The following is a 26,343-nucleotide window of genomic DNA, read 5'->3' as shown; positions in this document are numbered from 1 at the left end:
AAACCTGCACGTTCTGCACATGTATCCCAGAACTTAAAGTATAATAATAATAATAATAATAACGATAATAATAAGCTTTCAAATGGAAAAGAAAGAGTGTATAGCCTATTTGTGACCATGTGTATAGCCTATTTGTGACCATGTGTATAGCCTATTTGTGACCATGTGTATAGTTGATTAAGACTGTATATATGTTTCAGGCACCACATGGAAATAGCTGAGGCTGGAAATTTCACAGGAAATTCTCAGATTAAGGGCTTTGTAAGCCATGCTAATGTGGACTTAATTCTGATTGTTCTGGTAAGGGACTGTAGAATTTTAAGCAAGAATGTGAAGACTTCTTTCCACTCAGACTTCAAAGCTTGCAGTTTTAAGACTTTTTCCTCCTCCCAACTGGGCATTAATAGCCTATCTCCCAGCCCTTAAATTCGATATCTGTATCCATAGCTCCTGTGGTTTACATGGTCTCAGCTGCCCCCACAGCCTGATCTGGTTTGAGTTCTCTTTTTTTGTATTTGCCAACTTAGAATTTTCCTTTCACTTGAAACCAGTTTATATATTTTTTAAATTTTATTATATATTATCCTGAACTTTTAGCTGTCTGTAGTGGCAGAGCAGAGCCTTTTTAAAAATAGCTTAATTGCCATATTATCATAAAGTTCAATAAAATACAGATATTACTCCGACATCTGTTGTCTTATTCTAAAAAATTAAAAATGGAATTATGTGATATTTAATTTCTTCAATAGACCATAGTACAATGTGAATAATAATACTGTATAGTATTTAAACAACATCATCTTTCCCCAATATTAAAGGGTTCAGAGAACTACAGAAGAAAGTGAGGGAACTCCTTGCTTAATAAATGAGCAAGGAGAAATCTTTACAGTGTTGTTCAAATACTGCAAAGTAAGAGAATAAATCCATATAAAGGAGAGAGAATCTAGAAAACAGTAGATCCACTGAAGAGGGAAGCAAATGGAATTCTCAGTATAATGGCCAAGGGAAAGACCATGATGACAGCTTTGAGAGAAACTAGTCCAGATTACAGCAGATCAAAAACACTCTAGAGGACTATGTACATGTATGATATATCAATTTAAAGACAAAGAAGTTAGCGTGCAAGAAAGGCTTCAGAAGAAATATAGCCACAAGAAAGAACTGATAAAACACTTGATGTTTAAACATTTAAAAAGGAGATACAGATAACTTGTGAGAGTTTAAAAATGAATTCATGATAAATAAATAGAAAACTAAATGAATAGAAAAAAATGAGAAAAATTTATAATTCTAGGGAAAATAAAATGCTATATAAATGGTGAAGAATAATCATTTTATCCTATATAGCTCATCGGTAAATAGCATTATACATATATATGCTATTTTTAATAATGTGAATACTTATCACCTATTTAACCAAAATTATGATATAATTATATTGAGAGGCTAGGGAAACAAAAAATGAATGAGAAAGAAGTGGAGTGACAAAAGTTAAATGTTAATTTTTCATAGTAGAAAGTCAATATATATTGCTTAAAATTAAAAAACCAAAACTAACACTAAGCATATTATTTAAAGGAACAGAGGTAAGTAATAAAGGAAATAGCTAGAAGAGAATAAAGTAGTTGCTTCCAGGAAAGAAAACTGGGGTTGGGAGAGGTAGGCACTTTATTGCTATTCCATAAAAATAATACAAACCTGTTGAACTATTTGCCCATGTTACTTTGATGTAGAAAAAAGAAAAATAAATTGTAATAAAAATAACAGGGCACTCATAATATTGAAAAAAATGAATTTGATTAATAGGTATTTTCCATCCTAATTTGATAAAATATTTGTGGACAGCAGTGTCAAGCTTTGGTCCAGTTGAAAAAATAAAATAAAATAAATTAATTAATTAAATAAGATGGAACTTCCTAAAAAAGAAAATAAAGATAAGTGTTTCTTTATCTTCTACTAGAGCAGTGGTTTGTTTGGATTTTTTTCTTTTTTTAAGAAACACAGCTTTACTGGCTGAGGACTGCCTTTCCTGTGGAAGGAAAAGTTATGCTAAGCTGAGTGCTAAAGTCAAAGAGCTGCAGAGCCATGCCTGCTGTTTTCAATTAGCATGCCAGTCCCAATGGCATGTCCGGCAGACGGTGTTTTATTAAGGGTGGGTCATCTCCTCCTCCAAGCCACGTGAACAGCCTGCGGTTCTACATGCTTCCCTTGACCTTCCAGTCCCTCTGGAGTTGTCTGTCACTTGACTCCCAAAGCTCAGCGTGATCTGCAATCTTCCCTTGGGACAGAGAAGGAAAGCAAGTTGATGGAAAGAAATGTCTCTTTCTGAAATAAAATAGTTTCTTTTCCTTGAGCATATTTGAGAACTTAAATGAAGGTAACGAGCATACAGAGATGTGGAAGGTTGGTCATGTAATAATGCTCAGCAGGAATCAGGTGGGAAGTTCTGGTCTTCTCGCTAAGGGACTGGTTCTGGGCTAAAGGAGAGTGGCTGTTTACGAATTAGGATGGCAATCATACTGAAAAGCTTGGCATATATGACTCTGGAGAAGAGTGAGCAGACCTGGAATTTAGCCTAAAGAAGAGAAGGTTGAGGGTGATTTAAAGAGGAACTCTGGAGCAGGAAATGTCATTATATTAGGAACGAGGACCAGATGTTCTCAATCTTGTCAGAGCACAAAGTCCAGACAAAGAATGACTTTATAGAATAAAGCAGAACTTCATGACCTTTGTTAAACACTGGAATGGGGTGTTCATGGAGACTGTGGAATTCTCCATAAAAAAAATTCCTTTGTCTCATATGAGCATTTGTGTGTAGGTTTGCCTTAAGCATTAAAGATTAATGAAACAATCTCTAGGGGGTCCCTTCGTGAGTGTTATTTGTATCACAACAGTCTTTCAGATAAATAAGAAAAAAGGGCCTTTAGAAGTTCTACTGATAGTAATCCCTGGATCCCACAGCTATAGGGGCCTGAATGAACAGTACAAACAAATTTTCTTGTTTTTTCCTTCTATTCTCTTTCCAGTTTCCTGTACATGTTTATAAACATATTGATTACACTGATCAGAGTAACAGAGGGACAACAATCCCTCAATTGCACCCTTTCACCAATGGCTTTGTTCATTATTGTGTTGGAGATAGAAAAGTTTATTACTTAAGACAAATATATCTTAATGTCTTAGTCCTTCTTTGCAATGAAATGAAGTTTTGTTTCAACACTTTTAAGTGCTCAATGAGATGACAGGAGTAATTTACAGGTTCGAATAAAAACGTTCCTTTTATTTTTCTTAAATGGTGTGACAGTAACATATAAATGTATGGTTAATTCTTCCATTTGATCTAACACTTACTTGATATGTAAGTTTACTTTAAGTCTTGCAAAATATCCATTCACCTTTAAGGTGGAACTATCCACATAACCCACAAGACTTGGATATGTCATCTCACAGAAATTTTAACAAACCAGTAACATATTGGTGACTGTAATTCACTGTAATCTGTAGTTAGAATAAGTAGTTTTCAACTTATATTTCCTATGCTTCAAATCAAAGCTAACATTTTAATTAGTAAAATGACCATAAAAAAGTGGCTGATGGCTAATTACTACTGATTACTACACTGTTAGCTGATTAATGAGTTCAGTTAGTAAGATAGCTATAAATTTTGATTAGTTAAACTCATCTGTGTATCTTTCAATGAACTAAATTACAATTCTGTTTATTAACCTGCTGTAATTTTTGTGAAGTTTTTATATTATTTAACAAGGAAATGGTATCCAAAGGAAAAACTACAAATATATAAACTAAATTGATATATATATAAATAATATAGAGCTATCTTCTCTTTGCATAATGACTAAAGTTAATACGATGACATTTTTCTTGCACTCATCAACACAGAATCACTGCACTTACCAAATAATTTTTTAAGAAATAAATAAGCAAAATTTCTAGGAATGAAAGGGTCTTGAAATCTATATTTTATCCATCCCTCTGCTTCTAGTCAAGGTTGAATTTAAAGCTGTCTCATAAGATGGCTGGCTCTTAAATCAACTAGCGAGCAGGAAAAGGAATGAGAAGTTATAGGAAGGAGTGTGAACAGCCAATATCACCATATTTGTGTCACAGTACCTCCAGGGTTAAAGAATCTTAGGTGCCAATAACTTGTTACTCAGAGTATCAGAAGCTGTACTGCCCCCAAAGTACATAAGCAGTCCCAGAAGCCAGAACCAGTGACAGCACCTTGAGAGTTCTTTTAAGGAATACAAAAATAAGTGTTTGCTGTAGAAGGGGTTCAAATATTTTATGTATATCAATTGATAATTTTATACCCCTAAATCTAAAAGAAATATATAGTGTCCTATTTTTATTAGGCTGCTAATAATCCATACTTGGGATTGTTATTTTGGCATCAGGTAGTTATGTCTACCTTCAAACTTTATCAACCTAAAGAGTAATGAGACCAAACTTTCTGTAACTCAATTACTACAGTAACCCAGAATTATCTCTATTCTATTGGAATTAATATTTTTACTATAAACTGTCTTTCTGTGCATCCCACTGTAGAAGATATGGTGTAACAGAGTACTATGTCATAGGGGAAAAAACTTTACTAAAAAAACCTTGGTAGTTTGATGACAAATTAGGTGTAGTGAGAAGAACGGATGTAAGGGAGGAAAGATGGAGGAAAAAGTATAACTGCAAAGTTCCTGGCTTGAGAGGCAGATAGACACAGTGCCCCAGGTGCTGCTCAACATTAGAATGGAAAGGCAGTCTGAGAGAGAAGAAATGAGTTTTGTTTAAAACTGTTGTATTTTAGTTATTTACATGGCTTCTTCAAAAAAAAAGTTCTCCTAGGAAGTACAAAATTAGGATTGAACCACAAGCGAGAGGAGAACATCTAGGTCCAAAACGTAGTGTGTGGAAAGCATTGGATTGGAGTAGAAGCTTTCTGAGGCAATGCACACTGGGAGGCTGGACAAACAGTCATAAGCAGATTGTTGGAAAAACAAGAGGTGAAAGAAATCGAAAAGATAAGGAAGCATAACAATGTAGAAGCTTTATTTCTATAACATTCTCTGTATTTTTATATTTATGTGATTCTCCATAAAACCTTTCTTTAAAAATATTTTGTAAAGGAACATTGCACAAAATTATATGCTGTTTGATAATATAATACTACAAGTTTATAAGGACATATAAAATCTTCAGAGGTTATTATGCCCTCTTTATGAAAATATCACAGAAAAAGAGTTCAAGGAAGAGGTGGTCTAAACTATTAAGAAATATCTGTTTGTAATTAACCCAAATGAAATCAGAACTATTTCATAGTAGATGAACTCAAAAAGTAGCTACATGATTTTTTATATTTTTTCCATAAGAAATATAGCTAAAAATAGAGACAGAATTACTCATAAATTTGTATCAAATATGTGATTTTTATTAAAAGTTTCCACTGACTTGGCTTTAATTCAAGAAGAAAACAATTCCATGGCAAACTTAATTCTCTAAATATAATATTTAGGCCTGGGTTATTTGCTTTTTTGTTTTGTTTTGTTTTCCTCTTTTAAACCTTTCCTATTCAGTTTCTAAGTTTCCCAGACAGGTACCACTCTGTAATCCTTTCAATATATTTACATAATTTCATTTGTTTGACAACTTTCAATCGTTTGTCAGTATTTGAAATATGCTTTAGCTTCTTTAAAATAAATGGAAACAGAAAAAATTTGTTTATAAAAAATTAAATAGGATAAAACTTTTCTTGAGTATAATTTAATAATATTGACCTTATTCTCAGTGGCTTTTAAACCATCTGACAGTTCAAAGGTGAATTTTTGGCTGAACAGACTCAGTTATATTCTGATGGGAACCATGTGCTGCTTGGTAGTTTCTAAGACTGTTTACCCTAAAATCAGTTAAAGTCGGATCTTTGTGGGGTTCTGTTTTTCTTGGGACTAAAATACAAATTCATATTTACATTTTTGTTTTTGTTTTTGAGACAGACGCTCACTCTGTCATCCAGGTTAGAGTGCAGTGGTGCTATCTCCTCTCACTGTAGCCTTGAATTTCTGGGCTCAAGGATCCTTTCACCTCGACTCATGAGTAGCTGGGACTACAGGCATACACTACCAAACCCAGCTAATTTATTATTATTACTACTTTTTGGACAGAGAAGGTCTCACTAGGTCACCCAGTCTTGGTCTTGAACTCCTGGGCTCAAACAATCCTCCTGTTTTGGACTCCCAAGGTGCTGGGATTACAGGCGTGAACTATTGCACTTGGCCCTATTTGACTGTTTTGAAGATTTTCCTGGGCGTGTTTTGTGGTATTAAAATACTATTATGTACAGAATTAACAAAAAACTTCCTATAGTCTATCATGTTTCAGAAATCCCCAAACAGTTTTAAAATATTTAAAGTTAGCGTTGAATTTTTCACATGATTCATGTGTAATTCTATTAGTGGCCTCATTTGGTAACACCTCCATAATGGTGGGCACAGAATTTGTCTCCATGTTTAAGGGACAATTTTGGAAGTTGGAGTCAATTTCATTATCTGAGGGCTGATTAATGCTAATTGTGGAGACAAACAGTGAGACAACACATTTGGGAACTTTCAAGATTTTTCCTAATTACCCAAAAGTCGACCAAAAAAAGATATAGAGATTTAATGCCTGAAACTAAAAGTAACCAGAGGACACTACTTTGTATAACAAAGTGCCCCTGCTCTCACCTATTGACTCTGTAACAGTCCTGCCTATTGGGAGGTGAGGGTATGGCTCTTCAGCATTCTTTTTTTTTTTTTTTTGAGACGGAGTCTCGCTCTGTCGCCCAGGCTGGGGTGCAGTGGTGCGATCTCGGCTCACTGCAAGCCCTGCCTCCCGGGTTCACGCCATTCTCCTGCCTCAGCCTCCTGAGTAGCTGGGACTACAGGTGCCCACCACCAAGCCAGGCTAATTTCTTTTTGTATTTTTAGTAGAGATGGGGTTTCACCGTGTTAGCCAGGATGGTCTCGATCTCCTGACCTGGTGATCCGCCCAGCCTTGGCCTCCCAAAGTGCTGGGATTACAAGCGTGAGCCACTGCGCCCAGCCAGCTCTTCAGCATTCTTAATGTTGCTTTCTATGTGGAGGAATCCCACCAGTGTGATGCTCTTAGCCTCTCTCTACTCCTTCACTTGCTTCTCTTCAAAAAGACACAACATTCAATCTGATGGGTAAATCTGAAAAAAACTAGATACATGTAAACTAGTTTCTTTCTATCCCCATTTCTTTTTGGGAGAAGGCATCTGGTAGTCCAGTACATTTTGTACCTGGGTAGGTAAGTTTATCTAGTTGTGAGGATCAGTATTTGGAAGTTCACTTGCCCACACATTTAAAACATATTCTATTTTATTAGCTTCATTGGGAATTATTTTGTTTTCCATCTGACTTACTCTTTTGTTCTACTTCTCAGTTAGTTCATAAGCCAAACAGAATAGAGAGGTGTTGAGAACTGAGCCCCTTAAACATCAACACTCCTGTCCTGGATAACAGTCTCTTATTCATGTTTTCATACAACAAATATTGATGAAGCCTTTGCTACATATTGGATCTTGCACTCGGTGCTGTAGGTGGTGAGAAGGTGAATTCAGTCCCACCTCTAACTTAACCCTGGCTTAGGTCTATCTTCCGAGAGTGAATTATAGGGTCAGCCCTAAACCCAGACAAAGCCACTATGTTGGCTGTGAAACTGGAGGAATTAAGTGAGGAAAGGAAGGGAGCATGGGCTTTAATTTTGCCTTGCACAGCTCCTACTCCAATAACTGACAAAAGATAAATTTATTAAATGTAAACAGGTCAGACTAACAGAAATTTTTTGTTCATGATTTATGAAAGTTTATTTAAAATTTAAGGTCTTTGTGAACTAAAATTATATTATTTTTACACTTTTGAATGATGCCAAATGTTGAATATTGCCTAAATAAATGTTTTGATCAAATCCATTTGACTATTTTTGCTTTAATTGTGATTTGGGCTGTCTACGAACTCCTTCTTCTTCCATCTTGTTTCCTTTATCCCAGTGATAGAAAGCTGAAACAAGTTTTCAACTTTGTTTAACAAGTAGAAACAAGTTTTCTACTTGTTTCTTAGTCTACTCACTATGTAATTAATAACTGACTAGATTATGAATCCATATCTCCTTTATGACCCTGTCTCCTAAATGTGTTGCTTCTGCCTCTTCACTGGGCTTTCCTAAACAGCCTTACAAAATTTAGGGGAAAAAAATAAAGGGAAAATGGATGGATCTTGGGACTCTCTTAACAGGAGGCCTAGAATAGTACAGAAATAACATCTTTGCAGAATGTGTTGTTAAACAGCTGGGAAAAAGGGATGGAGGCTTTCCCAAAACCCAAACAATGTTTCTTCCACCTGGAACCCATACCATTATTTTGCCTGAGAGACCAACCTGTTCCAAATTCCTCTTTCATTCCAATCTACTGCCAGGCCAAGGTCTACCCAAACCTGTCTGTCACCCATAATGAGCTGGATAATGTCAGTGGACTGGGATGAATTTCTGTTTTCTCAAAGATACTCTGTTCCAAGAAATATAAGGCCTTTTTCTTAACTGTGTGAACAGTAAATGTATGTATTGTTTATGGAGCATGCCAAAATAGTTTAAAAATGATACTATGGAAAATTATTAACCAAGCACTTTGAAAATTTCAAGATAGAATTTAAATGCAGTTTCAAGCACTCTCATTTAGAACATTTTTTATCTGTTTCTGATGGTGACTGATTTTGACTCTGCTAGGAAAATCTCAGGATGGAAATTTCCTGAGCTGACAGTAGGTCATGCTGAATTAGAGACATCACTCATGTTGGGGGAGGGGGTAGCAGTTAAAGAATGTAACTGAATTTATTTCTCATTAGTTATATATTCATAAAAGCATGGAAGAGTAATTTTCTAATTTCCCAGTTTTAAAAATAATGGATCAGTTTTTCCATTCAGCTTCTCCTAATATGATGGGAGCAAAGAGATACTCAAAGGAAGCTTCAACTCACATCACGTTTCAGAACTTTTTTTTCTTAAGAATGTTGTCTTTTTCTTTTCTTTTCTTTTCGTCCCCAAGTCCCTATTATTTTTTCCATGACATATGATTGGGATATCAAAAGCAGATATACTGTACTCTATAAATGGACCTCTAACATTTAAACCTATTTGAGAGGCACACAGAATTTCACTGGAAATTGTGACTCAGGCAGGCTGAAATACACAGCCCGTCTGTGCCTACACTTCATCTCCCAGTGTATTCTTATTTAAGAAAATTAGACTATTCCTTTGCTACTAGATATTTTTATTCACTACTCACATTAGTGGGCACCCTAAAAACTGAAATTTTAATATGGGGATAACAATTAATTTAATCCAGTGCTTGAGAGCAGGCCAGGAATTGAAGGCACATGGAACTTTGTTTCTTTTTAATAACTTTCATTCCTCTCTTAGCTTTTAAAAAGAATTCTCTCTTGTGCTCCTTTCCTGACATCATCTTTAACTTTGTTTGCTCTTATCCTTTCTTTTGAAAATTTCCCCCAATTCTATGTAACTGTATTAATCAGCTATAGCTACTATGATACTACATAACAAACTACTCAAAAGTTCAGTGCACTGGAACCACAAGTGTTTATTTCCTCTCCTACAGGTCTGTGGTTTGTTTGGGATGGTTCTGCTGTAGGCTATGAGTTGACTGTGCTTCATCCCAGGCTTCAGGTTAACTAGGAGTGGGCTTTGTATGTCTCCACATACCCCTAGAACCAGGAGCTATCCAAGTCATGTTCTCTTCACAGTGGCTCACAGAAGGCCAAGGAGGCAAGCAAACACCTAGGATGTTAAGATCTTGGCTCAGAATTCCATATTCATTGGCCAAAAACTTCATGTGGCCAAACCCAACATCAATGGAATAGAGAAATCTCCACTCATGGTCATGCACTGCCAGACGCATGCAGGAAGGAGAATTGAGAAAAATTACTGAATCTATAGTGACCAATGGGAGGTAAAATATTCCATTGTTTCTGGACTCCACCTCAGGCTGCACATTAAATGTGATGTGACTTGCCACTGGTGTTATATTATACAATAGGTTCCATTAAAAATAAATGTTGCATTTCAGACGATGTTGTATTTTAGGAAATGATTTGTACACATTTTATCAACCTCATGTAATAATGCCAATTACAAATGAACACACAGGATTTCATAGCCATTTATACAGATAGGCAAGCATTCTCAGAAACATTTGTCTGTCTCTTGTATTTATCAAACATAATTATACTTCCCAAACCCCAGTACATCCTTGGATATTGCAGTGATTTTCCTTTATTCTCTCTACCTCTTATTCCATGGTTTAGGTTAAAGCACAGAATAAGGAAAGTTATACAAAAAGTTAACTAAAAAAATAAGAAATTAGAAAAGGAAAATGTAACAAAATGTGAGTGCTAGGTAAATGGGATGAAACAGCTCTGGCAATACTCATTGTGAGTCTATGCAGATCAAATAGACTAGAATCTGAGGTCTCTACTCAGTGCCAAGTGAGCCTTAAAAAACATTACAAGGAAATGAATGAATTAATCACAATGAATTCCTACTATCATCTTAAACCTGGAATTTAAGATATGTCGCCAAAACTGGTAATGATAGTCTCACTAACTTGTCAGGAGCCAACTCTAGTGACTGAAACAGTAATCTGATATGTATTATGTGCCTGGAAAATAAGTAAACACTCACAAATGTTTACCATTATTATTCCTTTTATTATTGTATATGAGTTACTGTGCTACATGTTACAGATAAAGTGGTGGGCAAAACACATATGGGTGCACTTCTGCAAATTGTCCAGTGGCTAAACTCAAAATTTGGTCTTAAGACTATCAGGTGGACCTATACACAATGAATTTTGTTTAAGAGTAGTTTTTGTGAAAATCACTTAATGCTTTTAGTTCACTGCATACTCAATTTGAATTAACAACAGAATATGGCTACAATGGAAAATTGTTTTTACTGATAGATTAATTAGCAGAGATGTAGTTCCCAAACAGGTTAATTAATAGAGACATATTTCCCAAAAAAAGGAAGGCAATCACTCCACTTTGCTCTTGACAAGTCAGTAAACATATGAAGAACTATATTAAGTTTATGTTACCAAGTATTAACATTTTCAGAAAATTAATGAAAAATTGAACTATGCACAGAAGAGGGTACCCTAAAGGGTAATTTATCTGGAAATGCTTGTGTAAGGAAAAGATGAAGGGATAAGTGACTTTTATCTTAAATAAGAGAAATAATTTTTATATAACTGTTTCTTAATAAGTGTTTAAAATGTTACTGTGGTCAATATATTATTTTGTTATTATAGAGGTCAAAACTTGGAGTAAAGACAGAACTGATTGCCTTAGCATAGATGTAACTACAATTGTTGTATTTAAACAAGAAAATAGATACCTATATAACTTGATTTTTTTTCCCGGAAATATTCAGGGAATGCTTGATGGTATGAATAATTATTTAACAATTTATTATTTCAGGCTACCATTCTATGCTACTAGTTTTCCAAAGGAACATGCATATATCCTGACCCACTAATTTATTCATTTGTTTAGTTTTTAATTCAACAAATATTCTTTGAAAATTTACTAAATTTTGTGCAATGATCTTGTCACCAGGAATATAGAAATAAAGAAGAAAAACAAAATAATTGTCCTCATGAGCCCTACATTCAAGTAAGTAAAAAACTTGTAAATAAATCTTCTCATATTATTATAAATTCTATTAAGAACATGTATTTAAAATTGTTTCAAGAATGTCAAAAACGCATGTTTTGTGTGTGCCCACTCCCCTTCCCAACTCTATCACTTTCAATCTCTTTTCATTTTCATGCTCAGATCTAAATGTTTAAGTCATGATATGGCGTGGCAGAGGAAGGACTGTAATATGCACTAGACAGATCTGGTTTCATCCTTGGCATGGCTATTTACTAGCTATATGAGCTACTTACTTGGCCACTTTGACCCTCACTTTCCTTATTTATAAAATGCAGGGAAATTGTGATAGCATTTGTACAATGATAAAATGAGATGACATGTGAGATAGTTACCTTTTTTGATAGTTCTTTATTGGCAGCTCCCACCACCACCACTCGTCTCCACAGATCCATGTATTCTCTTCCCCTGCCTTACTTGAGGCCAGGAGGCTGAACTTCAAGGGCTGCATCTCCTGGTTTCCCTTGTTGATTGGTTCCCAGTTCAGTTCAGTGATTGGAAGCACTGGCAGGAGACTGGAGAATACAAAAAAGAGAGGTAAGAGTATTTCTTCCCTGATGTTTCCATGTGTTGGCAGGTATATTTAGCACTAGCTGCATCCCTCCAAGACCCGTGCTTCAACCAAGTGGCCCATATTTTTAATAATCCTAGCTCCATCTGTGCTTGAGTAACTTCATTTCCTCCCTGACCTTTTTGTCCTGGGAGTAATATGTTTTCTTACTGATGTTAGTCCATGGATGCCTCACTATCCCTTCACCCCCCCACACACATCCACAAGTAGTCCTTCATTAAAGTCTCTGCATTTGAACCAACTGGGGAGAATCGTTTCCTGTAGGGATTCTGAATAATACAGTATTTACTACCAGGAATAGCCACATAAAGTAGCTCCTCAATAGGGTATTCAGAAGCTGGTTTGTTAAGTGTTGGATGAAGGCATTATCTTCCTGAAGGAAGATAGGAGATAGGTAATAGCTTGCTGTGGTATCATAATTGCTCGGATTATTGCCAGTGTTGGCATAGGATGGAGGATCAGGTATCCAATTCCTGTTGCATTTCATTTCTATGGCAATAATGGTAATTATAAAAAGTATGAGCTGGCTAGCTACTTATGACTATGCAGGGAGCTAACCAAAAAAAAAAAAAAAAACAAGAAAAATGCACAGCAACTTAAATTTCAAACACAAAGCACTAGTGGAAAACTAGACAGCTCCTATAATGAACCTCAAAAGAATCCTTTATATCTAGTAACTACAGGGCAGACATGCCTGAAGACTGGGCCCCAATGTATAATTGTGTAGGTAGCAGAATTGCTGCATTTTATAAATGCACATCATTACCAAAGCACTTATGATAAGGTTAGGGCATTGGTTGACAAGTTACACTGTGAGACTGGGGATGAGGATATTTGGATAGGATAGACCCATTTGAACGTGTAAACTTTGATTTTCCAAATCACTTGAAGATTATTTTGCAAAAAGAAGGAGCCTTTCTTTCCCGGTGTTAGGAAAATAAACTTTCTGTGCAGAAAGACCTTTCAATGACCTAATCTGCACTTTTGACTTACAAAGCGATGCCAGTTCTTCTGAAAGGCCACCCCCCACTATCTCTCATTGCCTCTGTACATGTAACTAGAGCTATATCTCAGCAGCCCTCAGGTATATAATTGATAACCCTATTTCAAAAAGAGACAGTATATATCATAAGACTTAAAAGATCTTTTAAAACTGGATCATCAGGAACCTTATAACCTGTGTAGGGATGGTTTCTAAGGGTGTTATATTGAGGAAGACAAAATATAAGGGTGAATTGAGACAATTCATCAATAGATAATAGATGCACTTCCCAGTATTTTGAATTAGCGTGCCATCCAAGGCAACTTTAAGCACCTCTAGTAGTTTCCTTTGTTGGCTACTGAAGCCTAGATTCAATGAAAAACAACATTTCATGATATTAATCTGCCAGAACTTTCTTGCTCTAATTTGAAGAAAAAAAAAAAAAGACTTTAGAGAATTAAGGTCTTGAGGCAGATTTATTATATGCAATGTACACACCTTCCTTCTCTGTCCATCAAGAGATGCCAGAGAACACTGTACCTTTTTCTGTGAAGGCATTAAAAAATTAATACTCTTTCCATCAAGGCAAGTAAGAAAATTCACCAAGAAGAGAATAGCATCTTCAGAAAGTTTTGAAGTGGCTCCTTGGCAAACTGAAAATAAAGGTGGGGGATGTTGCCATTGTATTAGGATCTCTCATTTCTTGGAATCTCTCATTTCAATGAGAATAATGGAATCCTGGGGTAGGAAAGGCCATGTGGTAGTGCTTAACCTTCAGAGAAAATGTGGTTGCAATTACCATAATCAGCCACAGAGATGGGGTGGCAATCAGTGTTTTGACCTGCAGGAATCTGTGGCGGTGGCTAATGACAATGTTCCCTGTAATAAAGTGGATGGGCAGTTGATGAGGTATTACTTGATCTATATAATTGGAAAAAGTGTATGTCTTTTAAACCGAAATCTGACTTGAGTTGCCAAAGGACGGGGGTATTCACGACCTCTTATAGCCTCTCATTCAGTTTCTAGACCTGGGAAGTTTTTGAGGACACTGCAAATCAGCCCCAGGGAAGATGGTTAGATGGTCCTTGGAGAATGACTGAATTATCAACAACTTTATCTGATTTTAGCTGTTTTGCTAAAAGTGATATCTAGACTGGTGAAAATTAACATAGCTCCTGCTTAATAGGATAGCAATTATTCACCTGGCAAACATTTTTTTTCTCATCCCTGGGGATACTATATGAAGCCTCCGGGACATACAGGGCATATACATAGAATTTTGGAGCAAAGCAACAATTCGTCCATTTGAGAAGCAGCTGTCAGGAGCATCACTTCCACTGTAAAAAGTTGCTAAAATCTAGTGTTTGGGGTTTTGAATGCATAAATGTCTAGCTAGAAACCACATCTCAACCTCCCTTGTAGCTAGGTATCCCCTTCCCACAGGTTGCATAGATATGCAGCAACCCAGCTTCTACCATACAGAAGAGGATCACATCCTAGGGGTAGCAAATGCTATAAACCTGAGTTTCTGAATAATCACCTGCAGCAGAGCTGCCCCATCAGCCCACACTGGCCAGACATTTCATAAGAGAGAGAGACAGAGAAACTTACATATTATTTAGGCCACTGTATTTGAGGTCTTTCTATTTCACCAGCTAAGCTTTTGCCTTATCTAATATTCTTTGAATGTTGCTTTTGCCCTCATTCCCTTCTTCCTCCTGCTATTACTAGAATGAATTCTTCACTGACCTTTCAACTTGACTAATAAACAATCATAAACTTAAAGAATACCAGATGTCATTTTTTACCTATTAATTTGGGAAATAATATTTAATAACATTCACTATGAGAGATGATGCATAAAATAGAATTCTCACAGTTGGTAGAATGATAAATTGATACAAACTCTTTGGAGGATAATTTGGCATAATCAATCAAAATTTTGAAAGTATGTAGTCTTTGATTCAGCAATGCCATCTAAGAAGCTGTTGTATATGTACACCAAGTTGTGTTTATAAGAACATTGATTACAGCATTGATTGAAGGAGCAAAAATGCTGGTAACAACTTAAAGTTATCAATGGGACAAATATTAAACTGAACTAGTGTCCCTATTCTGAAATCCCATACCACTATCAAGTGAATGATATAGGTCTACACATCTTGATATAGAATAAACATAGAAAAATCTCCACAGTGCTGCATGAAAAAAGCAAGGTATATACTACACAGATAAGCATACACACACACACACCCACACACACACAGATATAGAGAGATTAAATGATAGACAACATACAAATTCTAGAAGGAACATCAACCCCCTTAATGGACTTTGGGGAAATTTCATTTTTAGCTGTTTATGTGTAAAACTGTCTTGAATTTTATATAATAACTTAATAATTAAAAACAACAAAAAGAAACTATTAGGCTTAAAGAACTTACAGGGGTTGGAGGAATTCCAGGTTCTGCTTTGGCAAAAGTTATTCTAAATCTAGTAATTCCTTTCCCTTTTTAAAGAGCAAACTTATGCCCCCAGAAATCTTTTACACCTGTTAGGATAACAGGTGTTATCATTGTTGGCTAACTTGCCCATGAATTTCCAGAGGTAAATAATTTCTTTTTTCTGAAAGTAAGGTGTTCATTCATCTTTAAAAAATCCAAGATTTAAAAATCTGAGAGGAAATCTTGTAAATACATAATTTATAATTGATGTGGTAAATCATTCTGCATAAACGTCTGGTTTATTTTTAGTTCAATTAACATCACGGATAGAAAGTAAAACCATCCACAAGCTTACTGATGTTCACAATAAGTATCCTAAAAGTCACTTAGTAACAGTGGCAATTTACAAGCTCACTAACAACCCCAAACTATTCCCTGGATAAACTTTGTCAAGTAAACCTAATTTTATTCCTAAAGGCACTATTTCCATCCAAAGAATTACATTACATTTCTACATTTGCTTCTTTTTGATTATTTCTTTAGTCTTAATGCTTGAGGAAAGTAAGACTGTTACAGAATACTTCTCTTCTTCCTGTTTTACGTAAAAGATTACAACTCAACCTGGAGTACTTCATCTCAACAGACTCATCAAGAGAATGGTTATGAAATGTTTTTAAGTGGGTACCTGTCAGATATTTTCCCTCCTCCTACAGTTCACAAGATGAATCCTTATCTAGTGTTACATTTAAGAACAATGCTTACACATATTATGAGTCAATGTTGCTCTTGTTTCAGAGGGTGATTAAGACTTCTTTTTGCACACTTCTACTGTTCTCAGCTTGGATGTGGGGCATTTTCCAGGGAGTGCCCTTTGCTTTGAAGTTGCCTTTCCAATCCTGTTTCCTTTTTCTTCTGGGAGGATTGAGAAGTCCTGCTTTTCCAGTTTGATTTATTCAAAGAAGAAAAATATTTCCTTTGAATTTATTAGAGCTTTTTGGTTTTTGTCACTTAGTATTGGCATGAACTTTTTTGTTTGGGTTTTCGTTTTGATTTTCTTGCACAGAAGCAATTGTATTAAGATAGTGGTTTTCAAATTGTGGTCCCTGACCAGCAGCATCTGTATAACTTGGGAACTTATGAAAGCACAGATTCTCAGCTTTATCTCAGATTTACTGAATCTAAAACTCCACCCAGCATCCAGACTGGACTCAGCAATCTTCATTTAAACAAGCTTTCCAGCTGATTCTGGTGCATGCCTAAGTTTGAAACCCCACCACCACCCCCCCTACCACCACATGAAATAATATGAAAGGGGCTTAGCATTTTAACATATTGCAAGTATACCCAAGCAATTTACACTTGGAAAATGGGACATTATGTTGGGCTGGATTCTGGACACAGTATGGGGTCAACAGAAAAGGTGTTCTGAATTTGAGTGCTATTGGCCACTGGCATGGAGGGGTAGACATGGGGACTGAAGTGTCCATTTCTTTATTCTTTTGTTTAAGTACTCCTTTAGCAGGAAGTACCTGAACCTTGGTACTTCGAGTATGTTCTGAGGACCAGAATCATCAGCTTTTCAGAAATTCGTCCAAGAATGTGCATTTTAAGTAGTTCACCTGATGATTCATACTTACATAAAAATGAGAAGAGTCATTGACCCAGTGAGTACCTGGTGGCCTTCAGTTCAATATCAAGGTGCCTCTTCTTGCACTTGGTTTTGATTCATGCTCTTCTGATACTTGAACTGCTTTACTGGATTTCTGGCATGTTGCACTTATTTTCTTCTCTTACCTAAGTTAAATAAATGTGGAATTGTTGGGTCAAAGACTATGTGTCTTTTAAACATTGATAGACACTACATAATTGTTCTCTATAGAATGGACCCCTTTATCTTTTCATCAACAATTTGTAAGGGTTCCAGTTTTTTCCAACCTTCTGCCATACTGCATAATTTTAAAACATTTAATTTTTTCCAAAACTAAAGGTGAAGAGTCTTATTTTTGTTCTAATTTTTATTATATGTTGGAAATGTTGCTTCTTTTCTGCTGTTTCTGTTTAATTTTATGCCATCATTGATTATCTATTATGTGCCATCAACTTGCAAATTATTTTAAATACATAATAGGTGACACAATAATCCTGCAAGGTATGCTTTATAGTTTACAATTTAGACCTAAGGATATTCAGGCTCAGAGCAATTAAATCATTGGTCCACTAAGATACACATACGTTACACATAAATTAAAATTTTATGCAAAAATTAAAAATCAAGTTCAATTCAAACATGCATGTATTTTCTATGAAATTGTGCTATCTCCCTGTTCAGAAAAATCTCCCTGTTCATAAGAAAAGTGAGGAATACCAAACTTGGATTCAAGAAACTATAAGCAAGAATGAAGAGCTGAAACTAACTCTCATGGGTAAAAAATGTCAAAAAAAATTATGAGCTAAACGCTAGTGTGTCATGTAATAAATAAAAAGAAAATGTTACATTCAGATTATGTTTTCCCATTATCATAACTGGTTGAATGTGAAATAAAAAGAATCAATGAGTTCACGGTTTCACTTGTGGAATATTAAAATATTTTTATATAACTAACTTTAAAACTTATTTTCTTCAATAAAGTAACTTTGCTGCTTTGGTGAAATACTACTACTATTAACAATTATGATATTTATTAATTTACTACTATGTGACAGCCACAATTGATGGTCCTTTAGGTATATTAACTAATTTAATCCTCTTATCAGCCCTATGAGGCAGATATTATTGTTAGAGTAGGTAGATAGGCAGATATGAGGGGGGCAGGATAGGGCCCTAAAAACTATCAGGAAATTTTCAGGCATTTGGTAACAGAGAGGGATTAAATCCAGAATATAATCCTTTGACGTAACCCTCTCAGCTATTTTTTTTTCTTTTTTTGAGACGGAGTCTTGCTCTGTCACCCAGGCTAGAGTGAAGTGGCACAATCTCGGCTCACTGCAACCTCCCCACCCCGGGTTCAAGCAGTTTTCCTATTTACTCAGGAGGCCAAGGCAGGAGAATTCTTTAAGCCCAGGGGTTTGAGGCAGCAGTGAACTATGATCACACCAGTGCACTCCAGCCTGGGAAACAGAGTGAGATGCCATCTCTAAAAAAATAAATTATTTAAAAAGAATGAAATAATAAAATAATTTAAAAAATAGATGTGCCTACATATACACTTAAAAATCTGGAAAGGCCAGAGCAATTAAGCAAGAGAAAGAAATAAAAGGCATACAGGCTGGGTGCAGTGGCTCACACTTTTAATCCCAGCACTTTGGGAGGCCGAAACACTTGAGGTCAGGACCATCCTGGCCAACATGGTGAAACCCTGTCTCTAACAAAAAAATACAAAAATTAGCCAGGTGTGGTGGCGGGTGCCTGTAGTCTCAGCAGGTAGGGAGGCAGAGGTGGGAGAATCACTTGAACCCAGGAGGCGGAGGTTGCACTGAGATCCCACCACTGCAGTCCAGCCTGGATGACAGAGCAAGACCCTGCCTCAAAAAAAAAAAAAAAAAAAAAAAAGGAAAGAAAGACAGGGAAGCCAAATTGGAAAGGAAGAAGCAAATTAGCTGTATTCACAGATGACATGATCTTATATTTAGAAAACCTAAATACTCCACCAAAAAAATTGTTAAAACTGATAAATAAATTCAGTAAAGTTGCAGGACCCAAAATCAACATACAAAAAATAGTAAATTTATATGCATCAACAGTGAACAATCTGAAAAAGAAATCAAGAAAGCAATTCCATTTATAATAACTACAAAAAATTAAAATACCTAGGAATCAATCTAACAAAAGAAGTAAAACATCTATAAAGGAAAACTACAAAACTCTGATGAAAGAAATAGAAGATGAAACACACGAAAAATGGAAAGATATTCCATGCTCATGGATTGGAAGAGTTAATATTGTTAAAATGGCAATACTTTCCAAAGCAATTTACAGATTCAATACAATCCTTATCAAAATACCAATGATATTCTTCACAGAAACAGAAAATAATCCTAAAATTTCTATAGAGCCACAAAAGACCCTGAATAGCTAAAGCAATCTTCAGCAAAAAAGAACAAAGCTGGAGGCATCACACCACCTTACTTCAAAATTTATTACAAAGCTATAGTCACCAAAACATTATGGTACTGGCATAGAAACAGACACATGGACCAGTGGAATGAAATACAGAAAGCAGACTCATGCATATACAACCAACTCATTGTTGATAAAGACTCCGAAAACTTCCAATAGGAAAAGGACAGTTTTTTTAATAAAGGATGCTAGGAAAACTGGGTAACTATATGCAGAAGCATACAACTAGACTCCTACCTTTCCCCATACACAAACATCAAATCAAAATGTATTAAAGATTTGAATCTAAGACCTGAAACTATAAAATTACAAGAAGAAAACATTGGGAAACACTCCAGTACATTGATCTGGGCAAAGATTTCTTGTGTAACATTTCACAATCATAGGCAACTAAAGCAAAAATAGAAAAATAGGATTATGTCCAAATAAAAACCTCCTTCATAGCAAAGGAAACAACAAAGTGAATAGATAACCCACAGAATGGGAGAAAATATTTGCAAACTATCCATCTGACAAGGGATTAGTAATTAGAATATATGAAGAGCTCAAACAACTCAATAGTAAAATAAATAAATAATACAATTTACAAATGGGCAAAAGATCTGAACGGACGTTTCTCAAAGGAAGACATACAAATGGTTAACAAATATATATAAAAAAGTTCAACATCACTAATAATCAGAGAAATGCAAACCAAAATCACAATGTGGTATAATCTCACCCCAGTTAAAATGGCTTGTATCAAAACAACAAACAATAACTGCTGCTAGTGAAGATGCAGAGAAAGGTGGACCTCCATACACTGTCGGTGGGAATGTAAGTTAGTACAGCCACTAGGAAGAACAGTATGGAGGTTCCTCAAAAAGCTAAAAAGAGAACTTGCATTTGATCCAGCAATTTCACTACTGGATGTATATCCAAAAGAAAGGAAGTCAGTATGTCAAAAAATATCTGCACTCTCATGTCTGTTGTAGCACTATTCACAACAGCCAAAATGTGAAATCAACCTAAGTATCTATCAATGAATAGATGGATAAAGAAAGTGTGGCATATATATACAATGGAATATTATTTAGCCATAAAAAAGAATGAAATCCTATCATTTGCAGCAAAAAGGATGAAACAGGAGGCCATTTTCTTATGTGAATAATCCAAGGACAGACAGACAAACATGCATGTTCTCACTCACATATGGGAGCTAAAAAAAAAATGGATCTCATTAAGATTGGTGGGTGGAGGGATGTAGGGGGGAAAAAGAATATAAATGTATTTATTTCCACTGAACTATACACTTAAAAATAGTAAGGATGGCAAAGTTTATATGTATATTTTACTTCAATAAAAAAATTTTAAAAATACTTCTTGAAACAAACCCACCATATATAATTTTCTCACGTATTTACAAAGTGGGGCAATATTTTTAACAGAAATACCTAATAAAATTTCTTGATATATAAGTATTGCTGATTTGCCTTTCTAAACTATAAATTGCTTGAGAAAAAGGACCTGCACAATCTGTCTTTGAAAAAATACCTCTTGAGGGCATAAATTAGTTAATATATGTCAGGAAATTGATAAAGGCAAATATTGAAATATTTTAAATGGTTTCTCTGGCTGAAGAGTTTTGTTTTTATTTCAACTGCAAGCTATTGGCAAATGCAGTTATTTTTACCTAAGATGGGTATGTGATTATTCAGTGATAGGCACATGAAAATTTTTTTAATGATGCAAGCAACATTTAACAGTGTCTTAAAAATGACTGTGGATTTGGGCTTTGATGGCTCTTTGTTTTATTATTTTTCTAGGCTAGATTTCTTACCATTAAATATGTGCATTGAACCCAAGTGTCGTGAATGGGCATGCCATCTTAGGAAAGCAAACAAATTTCATAAGCTGAACATTTTAAATGTTTTCTTAATTTCATTATTTAGTGCTTTGAGATCAAGTATAAGAAGCAAGTTATAAAAGTCGTGCCAATCATAATTCTTTGGTGGTGAGTCATCTTCTCTTCTATTTCATCAATCATTCTTCTTTGTTGTGTTTTGAGGTTAGCTTCTTATCCTTGCAAATTCAAATCCACTTATTGCCCTGATAATAAATTGTATTAATGATGATACCACCTCTGCCATGTAACTTTGGGCAAAAGACTCAATCTCTTTCCATGTCATTGTTTGCCACCCATACGAGTGCAATTTTAATATTTTAATTAAATCTGAAAGTGTTGATATAGTCACAGGGTTTTAGTCAATGAAACAACATAGAAAGAAGCCAGCAGATAATTTTCTTTAAATTAGAGTCATTTATCTTGCAAAAAATGTATTTTCACTCACCAAAAGGAAATATTTACAACTGACTCAACTATTTTCATTATCAACCCAAAGGTATAAAAAGTACTTACCCATAGGGAATTTAAAGTACTAAAATTTGATCACAAACCCTGCTCTCTGGTGTTAAGAAAGTAATTAGGAAGGAGTGACATCAGCAAGATGGCCAACTGGAATTACTTGGTGCTTGTCCCTCCAAAAAAAAAGGCACCAAAACAATAAATAAATGACTATATTCCAAGAGGATTGACTGAAGAAGTAAGCTGGAGAGCACCCAGGTAGTGGTGAAATTCTTCTGGAGCACAGAAACTCAGCACAGCGTCATAGAGAGGTGAGCAAATCACCTACCTCTGCCACATTGTCTTCCCCACCAGAATTGGCTCAGACCCAGGAGAAACTTCTTATGAGGAAAAAGATAGCTGGAGACCTGTAGCAGTCCCCATTACCACCACAAACACCTGCAGTCCTTGCTGCAGAATACTCCTACAAGCCCCACATCCAGTTTTGAGAGTCGCCTGGAGAACACACAACTACATTGCAAAGTAGGAGCCTACATTGTTTACTACTCCCCTGTGTCCTAGGCTGCTACAGCACAGCACCACCTTGACTCCAGACCCACTACTAGAGTGCTTCCTGCCCTGGGGGTCAGTAGCCACTGCCTGTCTCCATCCTTTAGGCCCTGCCATTATTCTACCATATTCACATGAGTGGCTACATTACCATGACCCTGGCTCCCTAAACTGTAGGCCCAGCAAAGCAGCTGAGACCCCAGTGTTTGAAATCATGCAGTATTCAATTACCCTGAGAATAAGCCAAACTTCACAGAGAGGAAGCTAACACAGAGCCAGCCGGCCTGCTGCACTTGTGCATGCCTGCATCTGGCTCTATAGCCAGTACAGCAGTGGTCCTATCACCTGGAGAGCCTGCCACACAGCCAGCCAGACCACTGTACCTGTACCAGCACATGCTTAACCCAATAGCCAGTATGGAGGTGGCCCTGCCCCCTATAGAGCCACTGCACATCCTGCTGGTCTGCTATGCCCAGGTGCACACGGCCTTACAGACAGGATAGTGGTAGCCTTGCTTCCTGGACAGCATGTAGCACAGCTGGCCAGCTTGCTACTCCCACATGCACCTAGTCTGATAGCCAGCCCAGTGACACCATCCCCAGAAAAACTGCACCACTGCTGTCACAAACTTCACAGCCTAGGCCACCGAAGCAATGGCAAACATCAATGACGAAAATTATAACTGAAGAAACTGCACAAACACCGTGCTTCTGAGTCCACTGAGAACCAAAGCCAATATACTATACCTAGCTGACACCCTAGGATCCATCTACAGAAAAATGTCTCTCCCTATGAAATGCTGCTTTATAAAATTGAAAAAGGTGACTGTTTCATTACATGTGCAGATACCAATGTAAGGACACAGGAAACATGAAAAAGCAAGAAGAAATATGACACCCCTAAAGAGGCACAGTAATTCTCCAGTAATAGACCCAAAAGGAAAGAAATGTATGAAATGCCAGAAAAGAAATTAAAAATGATGATCTTAAGGAAATTCAGTGAGCTATAAGAAAACACAGACAAATAATCTAATGTAATCAGGAAAACAATTGATGATCTAGATTAGAAATTTAACAAAGAAATAGATATCATAAAAGAGAGCCAAACTGAAATCTTGGAGCTAAGCAATTCAATGGATAAATTTAAAAATACAATTGAGAACTTCAACAACAACCTATATCAAGCAAAAGAAAGAGTTCCTGAACTTGAAGACAGATCTTTTGAAATAATCCAGTCAGAAGGGGTAAAAAGAAATAAGAATAAAAAAGCGAAAAAATAAATAAGAAGTAAAAATAATAAAAAGAATAAAAAAGAAAATATGGGATATCGTTAAGCAAGCAAATATTCACATTATTGAAATGTTAGAGAGAGAAGAGATGGAGAAAGTCACAGAAAACCTATTTAATAAAATAATAGCTGAAAACTTTCCAAGTCTTGGAAGAAATATACACATCCAGATTCAGGAAGCTCAAAGCTTCCCCATTCAACCCCAAAATGTCTTTTTGTGTGTGTGGCACATTACACCCAAACTGTCAAAACAGAATTTTTAAATGATCAAGAGAAAAATTTCAATTTACATATAAAGAAATTCCAATAGACCAAATAGACCTAGCAGTCATTTACAGAACACTCTATTTTACAGCTACAGAATCACATTCTTCTCAACTGCACTTGGGACATTTTCCAGAACAGATCATATTAGGATACAAAACAAGTCTTAACAAATCTAAGAGAGAGAGCATATAAAGTATATATTCTAACCATAATGGTATAAAATTAGAAATAAAAAACAAATCAAAAATTTACAAATACATGGAAATTAAATAACCATTGGGTCAATGAAGAAATTAAAAGGTAAATTTCTTGAGTCAAATGAGAATAGAAACATCATACCAAAACCTAAGGGACACAACAAAAAACAGTTGTGAGAGGGAAGTGAATAGCAATATCCTCCTACATCACAAAAGAAGAAAGATTTCTAATAAACAATCTGACAAGGAAAGTGGAAAACAAGAAGAAACTAAATCCAAGATTGATCTAAGGAGAAAATAAAATAATAAGGCCCAGAGAAAAAATAAATAAAATAGAGATTGCAAAATCAATTCAAAAGATCAATGAGTGAAAAGCTGCTTTCTTGGAAAGAAAAATAAATCTAACAAACCATTATCTATAAAAATTTTTAAAAATGAAAAAAGACTCAAAATCAGAAATGAAAAAGGAGACATACCACTGACACAACAGAAATACAAAAAATAGGACTATTATAGACAACTATATAGCAACAGATTTGATAACCTAGAAAAAATTAAATTATAAGGAAATAGAAAATCTGAACAAATTATGAGTGAGGAAGCTGAATCAGTAATAATAATCTTCCATTGGAGAAAAGCCTAGGACCTGATGGCTTTACAGATGAATTTGAAGAAGAACTATTGCCAATTTTTCTCAATCTGTTCCAGAAAATTAAAGAGGCAGGAACACTTCCAAATTCACTTTATAAAGACAGCATTACTCTAATACAAAAACCAGATCAGGATACACACAAATAATAAAATTGCATACCAATACCCCTGATGAACACAGATGCAAAAATTCACAATGAAATACTAGCAAACCAAATTCAACAGCACGTTAATAAGATTATTCACCCTTCTCAAAAGAAGACATTTATGCAGCCAAAAGACACATGAAAAAATGCTCATCACTGGCCATCAGAGAAATGCAAATCAAAACCACAATGAGATACCATCTCACACCAGTTAGAATGGTGATCATTAAAAAGTCAGGAAACAACAGGTGCTGGAGAGGATGTGGAGAAATAGGAACACTTTTACACTGTTGGTGGGACTGTAAACTAGTTCAACCATTGTAGACAGTGTGGTGATTCCTCAAGGATCTAGAACTAGAAATACCATTTGACCCAGCCATCCCATTACTGGGTATATATCCAAAGGATTATAAATCATGCTGCTATAAAGACACATGCACACATATGTTTATTGTGGCACTATTCACAATAGCAAAGACTTGGAACCAACCCAAATGTCCACCCATGATAGACTGGATTAAGAAACTGTGGCACATATACACCATGGAATATTATGCAGCCATAATAAAGGATGAGTTCATGTCCTTTGTAAGGACATAGATGAAGCTGGAAACTATCATTCTGAGCAAACTATCACAAGGACAGAAAACCAAACACCGTATGTTCTCACTCATAGGTGGGAATTGAACAATGAGAACACCTGGACACAGGAAGGAGAACATCACACACCGGGGCCTGTCATGGGGTGGGGGGAGGGGGGAAGGAAAGCATTAGGAGATACACCTAATGTAAATGATGAATTAATGGGTGCAGCACACCAACATGGCACATGTATACTTATGTAACAAACCTGCACATTGTGCACGTGTACCCTAGAACTTAAAGTATAATACAAAAAAAGTCTATTCACTATGATTAAGTGTGATTAATCCAAGGCATGCAAAGATGGTTCAACATAATGCAAATCAATAAATGTGATATAACTCATTAACAGAA

At 35.7% G+C, this 26,343-nt stretch overlaps 1 long non-coding RNA gene across 3 annotated transcripts in view; it reads right to left on the bottom strand.

Moving 5' to 3' along the window:
• The window catches only part of LOC103890979 (uncharacterized), a 198,478-nt gene that overhangs the window by 27,557 nt on the left and 144,578 nt on the right, over positions 1–26,343 (bottom strand). For 2 of the 3 annotated variants that reach the window (XR_008526400.2, XR_655261.4), the window contains 2 exons: positions 17,427–17,583; positions 12,128–12,307 (listed from right to left, as the gene is read on the bottom strand). This is a non-coding gene — a long non-coding RNA (uncharacterized LOC103890979). Of the gene's footprint in view, positions 1–12,127; positions 12,308–16,551; positions 16,714–17,426; positions 17,584–26,343 lie in introns of those variants that run through there. The other variant, XR_008526401.2, reaches the window with a different exon arrangement.

Source organism: Pongo abelii, chromosome 5 (genome assembly GCF_028885655.2).
Source record: "Pongo abelii isolate AG06213 chromosome 5, NHGRI_mPonAbe1-v2.0_pri, whole genome shotgun sequence".
NCBI classification, from domain to species: Eukaryota; Metazoa; Chordata; class Mammalia; order Primates; family Hominidae; genus Pongo; species Pongo abelii.
This window is presented reverse-complemented; position numbering and strand designations above follow the sequence as displayed.